This window comes from Teleopsis dalmanni, chromosome 2 (assembly GCF_002237135.1).
Source record: "Teleopsis dalmanni isolate 2A chromosome 2, ASM223713v2, whole genome shotgun sequence".
NCBI classification, from domain to species: domain Eukaryota; kingdom Metazoa; phylum Arthropoda; class Insecta; order Diptera; family Diopsidae; genus Teleopsis; species Teleopsis dalmanni.
The window spans coordinates 132,014,660-132,022,319 of record NC_051847.1 but is presented as its reverse complement, the minus strand read 5'-3'; the positions used below and the strand labels follow the sequence as shown (position 1 = coordinate 132,022,319).

The following is a 7,660-nucleotide window of genomic DNA, read 5'->3' as shown; positions in this document are numbered from 1 at the left end:
CTAACGAAGAGATTTTGTCGCTCCCTTCCTACTACGCCACTGTTTTTAAATATTTTTGCAACACATTGAAACTGTTACGTTTGCGTGTAACATTCCTTCATTTGAGGTTCTTTTTTATTGACTTTGCTTTTATTATGTTATGTTGTATATTTTTTTTTTTTTTACAAGCATTTGGTACAAGTAACAATTTTTCTTATTGCTTTTGGCTCAAAACAATTCGTAGAACGTGCGAGCATATATAGATATGTACGCGTCCGTATGTAGGCTTCCTTGTTTTGACTATACTAAAAGGCAGATTGTACGTATTTTTCCATTGTTAATGTTGATGTTCCTATTGTTGTTCTGGAAGATTGCATTTAAGGCATTTCACGGTGAGCTCGAAATCGGCTGTGCTCCCAGTTGCGCCGTTTGCCGTTTGCATTTAAAGAAAAAGTAAAGGTACATAATGCAACACAGATGCACAGGGCATGCCTGGTAGTGGCCTTAACAATGCGGGATTTCAATGAGTCTTTGGTTTAATTTGGCGCTACATAATGTGGTTGTTTGTGCTGTATTCTTAAATCTATCTTACCTTTGATGGTTCTTTATGTTATTTTCTTTCCGTATCATCATTTATTTATTGTTTCTCTGAGTAACTGGTCAAGCATTTGTATGCACGTGAATATATAAACATCTTTCTTCCTACCTACCTACCTGTCTGTCAGGTTGTCCTTATTGTCTTTATTATGTTATTGAATTTACTGCCTTATTAAAAAAAATGTCTGAAAAAAATTGACTTTACATAAAATACCTAATGACATGGTATTGACTTAAATTGGATTGAAATGTGGAACTTAATTGATTTTGGTTTTTATTTATATTTTATGGTTTTTTGAAAAGGTTGAATTATATTTATGTAATAAAAATTCAAGTAAACATTAAAAATTACTTCTCGGGGAGGTATGCAGATCTGCGGTCAATTATTGCTTAGTGTGATGAAGGGATAAACAATAATCTAGTAAAGGCGTAAAGAGGGGTTTCGAAAATACCTCGAGTTAAGAAAGAGTAAAAGTGCTTAAGTGCACTGGCTTAAATAGTTTCAACATAATAAACAGAATGTGATATGTTTATCTCCCACATTTTTAGTGCTGTTAATTATTCTCACATTCCAACATAGTGCTGTCAGTTAGCACTTTTGTGAAATTATTCTGCTATTTTTTTAGTAATGTTAGATGGAGCATTTTTATTTTCTGTTTCGTGTTCCTGTACTAATTTTAGTTTCTACTGTTGTTTGTATCTAAATATTTAATTTAGCTGTGTTGAGTACTAACATTTACTTAAAATGTGTTTTATTTTTGCTACTATGTTACTTAATAGTTGAGTTTTATACACGAAACCATAGGTTCTATTTGCAACTAAAATAATGTGAAATATTAAAAGTGGCGAGACAAAGTAGCAAGACTGAATCATATTGGATTATTTATTATCTTGCAAACAAGATCATTTGTGTGGTTTCTCAGACATTTCTTACAGTTTCTTCTTATATGGTATTTAATTTATTTCCTATTCGTACACTTCTTGTTTTCGATAGAATTGCGTTTTAGTAAATACCAGGTTGATATCAGTTACAGTTCTGTATACTTTCGATTGAAAACGTTGTAGTATCCCTATATTCTAGTATACAGCTTTATCCCAAAAAATTTTGTAAGTATACATATGTTGTTTTAATGTTAATCTCAATCTATTACTACTACTATTACTACTTATTTTCTGAACACCTGGATACCATAGAACTTGCATCATCTTTATAAATCAAAATATGTTATCAGCTGATAGTTCTTTCTCAGTTTGTCAATTTTTTATTAATTTAAGCTTGTCACAGCAAGGCTTTCCCGATTTCAAAGTATTAATGATTTTATTGTTTAGATAAATATTACAGGTATCATATTAGCAACATTATCCTGAAATATTTATTAACGATCATTTATAGCTTTTGCTTAATTTACCTCTAATTTGTTTTCCAACATATTCATTCAAATTGAATAACATTGCAATATTAATATACAGCAATTAAGTGTTTAATTATTAATAAACCTCTTCCTCCTCCTCTGGCCAAAAGTTTTTTCATTTATATAAGTATGCCATGATATGTGTTTAATAGAAATGCTTGGAATAAGCTGGTTAATCACACTTGTTATTTTAATATATTTTTTTTTTTAAAAAAAATATTTAACCAAGATAGATTACAAAAGCTTTTTAATTTGTAAGTTGAGTTGTGAAAAAAAACCAGAATTATGCTGAGCCAACATTTCAGTTTTAAACAAGTTTTTTCAAAGAAAAGCTTATATTTTTATATTAAATTCATTGATTTTAATGCAATCTATGCTGTTTATTCTCATAGCTTTAGAAAGGTTAAGTCGTTACTCACCTCAGAAGAAATTGCTGAAGCAAAATTTTGCACTTTCAACTACTAGTGAAGCTGGATGATGAAGGAGCGGAGTGCTGAGTTAAGAATGACCATTGCTTGTAACGAGATTGCATACCTAAAGTTGCTGACATTTACAGAAAGCAAATGAAGCAGAAATTGCTGTTGCTTTGATTGTTGTTCATGCCTGTTTGTGTTGGTGGTATTCATTTGTTGTTATAGTAACAATAAGTTCAAGTCAATTTATAACCATTTTTTACAATTTTTAAGTTTATTTTATTTTGGTTAAAACTTTTTGCTCATATTTCTACTCTGCAATGAAACCTGTTTGGCGCCAACTAACTCTGTAGTAATTGTCATGGACTACTCTTCCCATAACGAGTACTGTCGCTAGACAATTCGGCTACATGAATGACTGCTAAATACTGGTAATCCTGTTAAAATGTGCCAGTGCAAAGTAATCATAAAAAAATAGCTATGGATTTAAACGTGCCATTTTCCTGATATTCCTAAGAACGGAATCTCATTCTCATTGAGACGAAATGCTTGAGAGGAAGTGTAGTATAAGAGGCAAAAGTATTGGTAAATTGATATTGCTTTGACTTTCAAGTGGAAGCTCTGAGCTGTTGACATGGTAATAAAAATTTCTGTAATTGACGTTTAATTGCCGCAAAATTCAAAATTGTCAAGATACGAATAGTAGACATTCCCTACACCAACGAGCGGTTTGGTTCCTTGCATATTGTATTTTCACAATGAATGGATATGTGCGGTGTGCGGTACGGTTAAATTTCCAAAGCTGCATGTACTTAACTTTTGCTGCAAAACTTTTATATTCTGCGAAATGATGTGTTAAATTTGTGTCAAATTGTTATTGGTTTGAAAAGATTGTTGTCATAAACGTTGTCAGTAAACGATTCCACCATAGTTTGGTCACTATGCCACCAGCTTAAGTTGAGTGGCATACTCGTTTTTGTATGTTTGTGGGCCAGCATGTACCATATATTTCGTAATAACAGAGCTGAACTGTCACAAGAAGTAATAAAATCGTTAAGTGTATTTGCGTGTGGACAAGTGTTTCGCTGAGCATATGTGGGTGGGTCTATAATTGCTTGGGAGCAGTATATACATTCTGTGAACTTAAAAGTAGAACATGGAAGTGTGATATGTATTACTTTTTACAACTTACTTTTAGTTATTGTGTTTCTGGTGATCAATTGACACATAACAGTTTCATTGATTTCCGATTTATGACCATCACAAAATTTTCCACCAATTGTGGTTGCCAATTTTACTTCTGTCTGTTGTAAAATAAGTTTTATTGAAACACACAGATTATAAGCGCATAAGGACCCAACATGTAGTACAAAATTAAACGAATTAAGTATCTCCTATAAAATTATAACACTATTCAGTAATAAATGACAATTTAAAACTTAAACGTGTGTTGCCAGATGTAGCAATTTTTTTTCATAAATTCTTGTATGGAGAAAACTTCCCATGAATAAAAAGAAAACGCTAGTACTTAATATGTTGAGCTAGTTTAAAAGCAGATAGAGCATGTCTTTATAGGTTTTCATTATTATCGTTACCATTAATAACATATATAAAAATAATATTTTTAGACTGAACGTATCAAATGCATATAAACGAGTTACTCGTTTAACGAGCTCATCATACACAACTGTGAACACTCCAATTGAAACATTTGTTGCCTATCCTTTTAATATGAAACCCGTAGTGTCATTCAGCTTCTTAGAACATAATTTTTCGTCTACTGTTTTGTTATGTATTATTCGCTCAGGATTTTTAGATATTGTCAGTATCAGCTTTTGGGCTCCATTTGAAATCCATTTATTTATGACTTATTTTACTTTAAAGTAGTTTGGAAAAAAATGTAAATATAATGCCAACAATGTTTAATTCTTAAAACATTGTAGACTTTAGTCTCTAATGTAGGTTCAGTCTATTTCAAGCATTTTTGTATTAATATAAAAGTATATAAAGGCGTATATAGACTATTTCCAGAGAAATATGCATATATATAATATTTACATATATTGGTGTAAACTAAGAAGTCACTGAAAGTTTTTGTTCTTATTCTTCGCTCTCTCGAAATTCATTCGTTTGCATTTATATTCATTATTGTTAGTTTGATATCCTTTCATAGCATACACAGAAGGGCACAAAGGTCTTAGATTAAGGCAAAAACGTTTTTTATTTGTAATTTAAAGATTTTTTAGTTGACTGTAATCTTTACAAAACATTGTGGAACTCATATTTCTCTAATACAATGCAATATGATCCTTTAGGGTCTTAATTTTTATTTTTTCCATTTATACACATCTCACTCCCTCTTTAAAAGAGGCACAACTTGAAATACGTCAATTTTCAGAAAACGTATAAATATTTTGTATATATACCGCATATATGCTGTATATTCTTTCCAAAGCAAGTTACAATAATTAATCAATTTACGCAGCAGCATATTAGGAAATAAGCGAGCTCGCTTAATCATAATAAGTTGGTAGTTATTATTTGTTTTTTGATATTAAGTTTGCTACTGGTTTAAGGTATTAAACATTTCACATACACTGTGAGAGTTAGTTAATTTAAGTGATAATAATTTAAATTTAAATCCGTTATTAGAATTAAATACGTTAAAATATACATATATTATATTATTTTATATACTTTAAAGATTTTATATTACTGCTTATTTTATTTTTTATTTTTAGAAACACCTTGAACTAAATTGGATGTTCGGCGAAGATTTAAAATAAAAAGGTAATTATCTAAAGGCGGCACATGCGTTGTTTCTTGAATGTTGCCGATTTACCTGGTCTAAGCTGCGTTAACAGTTAGACTTAACAATTTACGTTATAATATAGAGGGTGGCTCAATTGAAGTGAAACTTTTTGTATATTGAATTTTATTTGAAAAATTGAGATCCGTATGATCCATCAGTTAAATTTCAAATCGAACTGCACAGGTGGGAAACTTTTCTTAGCAGGGGAGGTGAAATGCGGTAATTGGCTGCTTAAACAGTCCTTCGTTCTGCCAATTCTAATTCTATGTATCTTTTTTAACAGCAGTGAAGTCTTATACTCTTTGGAACGGGAAAGGCAGTACTTTGAGTTTATTCTCAAGTATTTGTTGTAAGGCTGTTTTAAGGATGATTACCTAAACAGCCCTTTGATCCTTAAGTTTTTAAATTACTTCTGTTGCAGATGCATGACTTTTTGATCATCACTATAGCAGCGACCAGTTTCGTTATAAGGGTTTATTCATATTTAGGTGATGTTTGAGAATAACCAATTGTATATTTTTGCTCAATTATAGCAAAAATATCTATTCTATCACAGTTTTATATTTGAATTTTATCTGGGTAAAAAAGTCTTCCAATAAACTGCGATAGAAATTTTTCTACACTCCTATAAGCAATACAATCAGCTATCATTAATTATATTTTACATGAGCACAGTGTTGTTACCTTTGAGAGATATTTTAGTTTAAAATTGTTTACAATTCAGTTGGATCCAAAAAGTTAAAGTTTTTGTTGTTAAAGTTTATGTCGAATTAGTAAGCGGAGCAGCTCTATTTAATTGTGCTTGTGCGAACTTGGTATTCAGACTCCACTGACAACATAGTCGTGCGCTTTTATTTTAATCCAAAGCCCGCATATCTGCCAGTGATGATAGAGATTGTCTTTAGCAAAGAGAGAGAGTAGTGTTTGAATGTGAATCGATTGTTTTAAAAAATTTTATTATCTTCTGTCATATGTGCGAAGAGATGTATGAGTATGGTATATGTATATAGTATATAACATAGCTTCGCAGTATATTACTAAGCTGTCGATATTTTTATACAAATTTATTTTAATATTTTTTTAATGTTGATGTCAAATTTTTACTAGTAGAATTATTATTTGTATTATTATTACTTTTTATTAAATTCATTGTTTTTTCAAATGAATTTCACAACTGTTTCTTTGAACCCACAAATTATATTTCCAGTTTCCCATGCTTTAATGAATAAATATTGATAAATTATGTTACAAATGTCAAATAATAATCAAATATCTACATCGTCTTGTGTGAAATTGTTGACATATATTATTTGTTGTATGACAAATTATCAAGAAAATTGAATATAAAAGAATTGTTAACTTTATTTCAGTACTAAAAATATTTGCACAGCAAATTCGAAGTAAAAAATTTTGTGATCGAATTTCATTTCGTCACAACTCGTGCCAAAAGCCAAAGATTTTGAATGTGTTAATGTTTTAAGCATTTAAGCATTTAAGAATATATGTATTTACTTAAAAATTTTTCCTTGTATTTATTATTTTTCGCTGTGTTGCAAAATAAACTCCTATTTAGATTTGCACTGTCATATCTGTAGATATGCAACAGATAAAAAAAATAAAAAAAACTCTAAAATCTTAAAATCTTGAAAAAATGCTTAAATTCACCAACACAAAATCTTGTTAAATAAATATTAGCAATAAGTGGATTTTCTCAAGATTTAAATATTTTCTTAAATTTGTTTATCTTTAATTGTTCTTAATTTCTTGAAAATTGTTTCTAAATTAAATAGTTTACGTGGGTTCGACAGCAGATTTTAATAACCTGCGAAAATTGTGTAAATTTTAAATTTCAATCAATTGCTTTTGGCGTGTAAATTGCTTGTATAAAATAAAATTTCTAAAAATTCGGAAAAAATACTTATATTAATTTATTGTTTATACGATTGCTTTAGAAGAATTTTTTTTCCACTGAATAAACATTAATAACACTTCAATATCGCACAGTTCAATTTATAAATCTTTGTTCGTTTATATGAGTTTTTGTTTTTGCTACGCTAACGTAACGCCTGAGCAGATAATTTAATTAAATTGAAGATTATTTTGTCAGCAAATATAATTTGCATAATTAATTTATTAGCAATAGTCTACGTAATATACAAAGAAAAAATTTATAATTTATTCAATGATGTGCTCAAACGGCGACTTGCTATTTTTCATAATTACCCAGTATTCTGTGTTATTAGTTTTATTTAAATTAATAGCTTAACAAAAAATATTTTTACAGTCAAGACATTCTATAACGATTTTAAATTCATTTTAAAATTTTATTAAAGTATAGAAATGTTATAGAAAGTTAAGAACTTCTTTTAGGAACAACTTAAAGGACAAAAAAGTATTCAAATAATTATTTTGACAGATTTTTAACAAATTTTTTTTTAAACTTAGCC

General features: G+C 29.3%; 1 protein-coding gene across 1 annotated transcript in view; it reads left to right on the top strand.

Moving 5' to 3' along the window:
• Positions 1 to 5,155: 5,155 nt before the first annotated feature.
• LOC119675721 (furin-like protease 1) overlaps positions 5,156 to 7,660 on the top strand; it is a 173,547-nt gene continuing 171,042 nt past the window's right edge. Inside the window, exon 1 of the mRNA XM_038086928.1 lies at positions 5,156 to 5,191. The gene's annotated coding sequence lies outside the window, so the exon portion shown is untranslated. The remainder of the gene's footprint in view (positions 5,192 to 7,660) is intronic.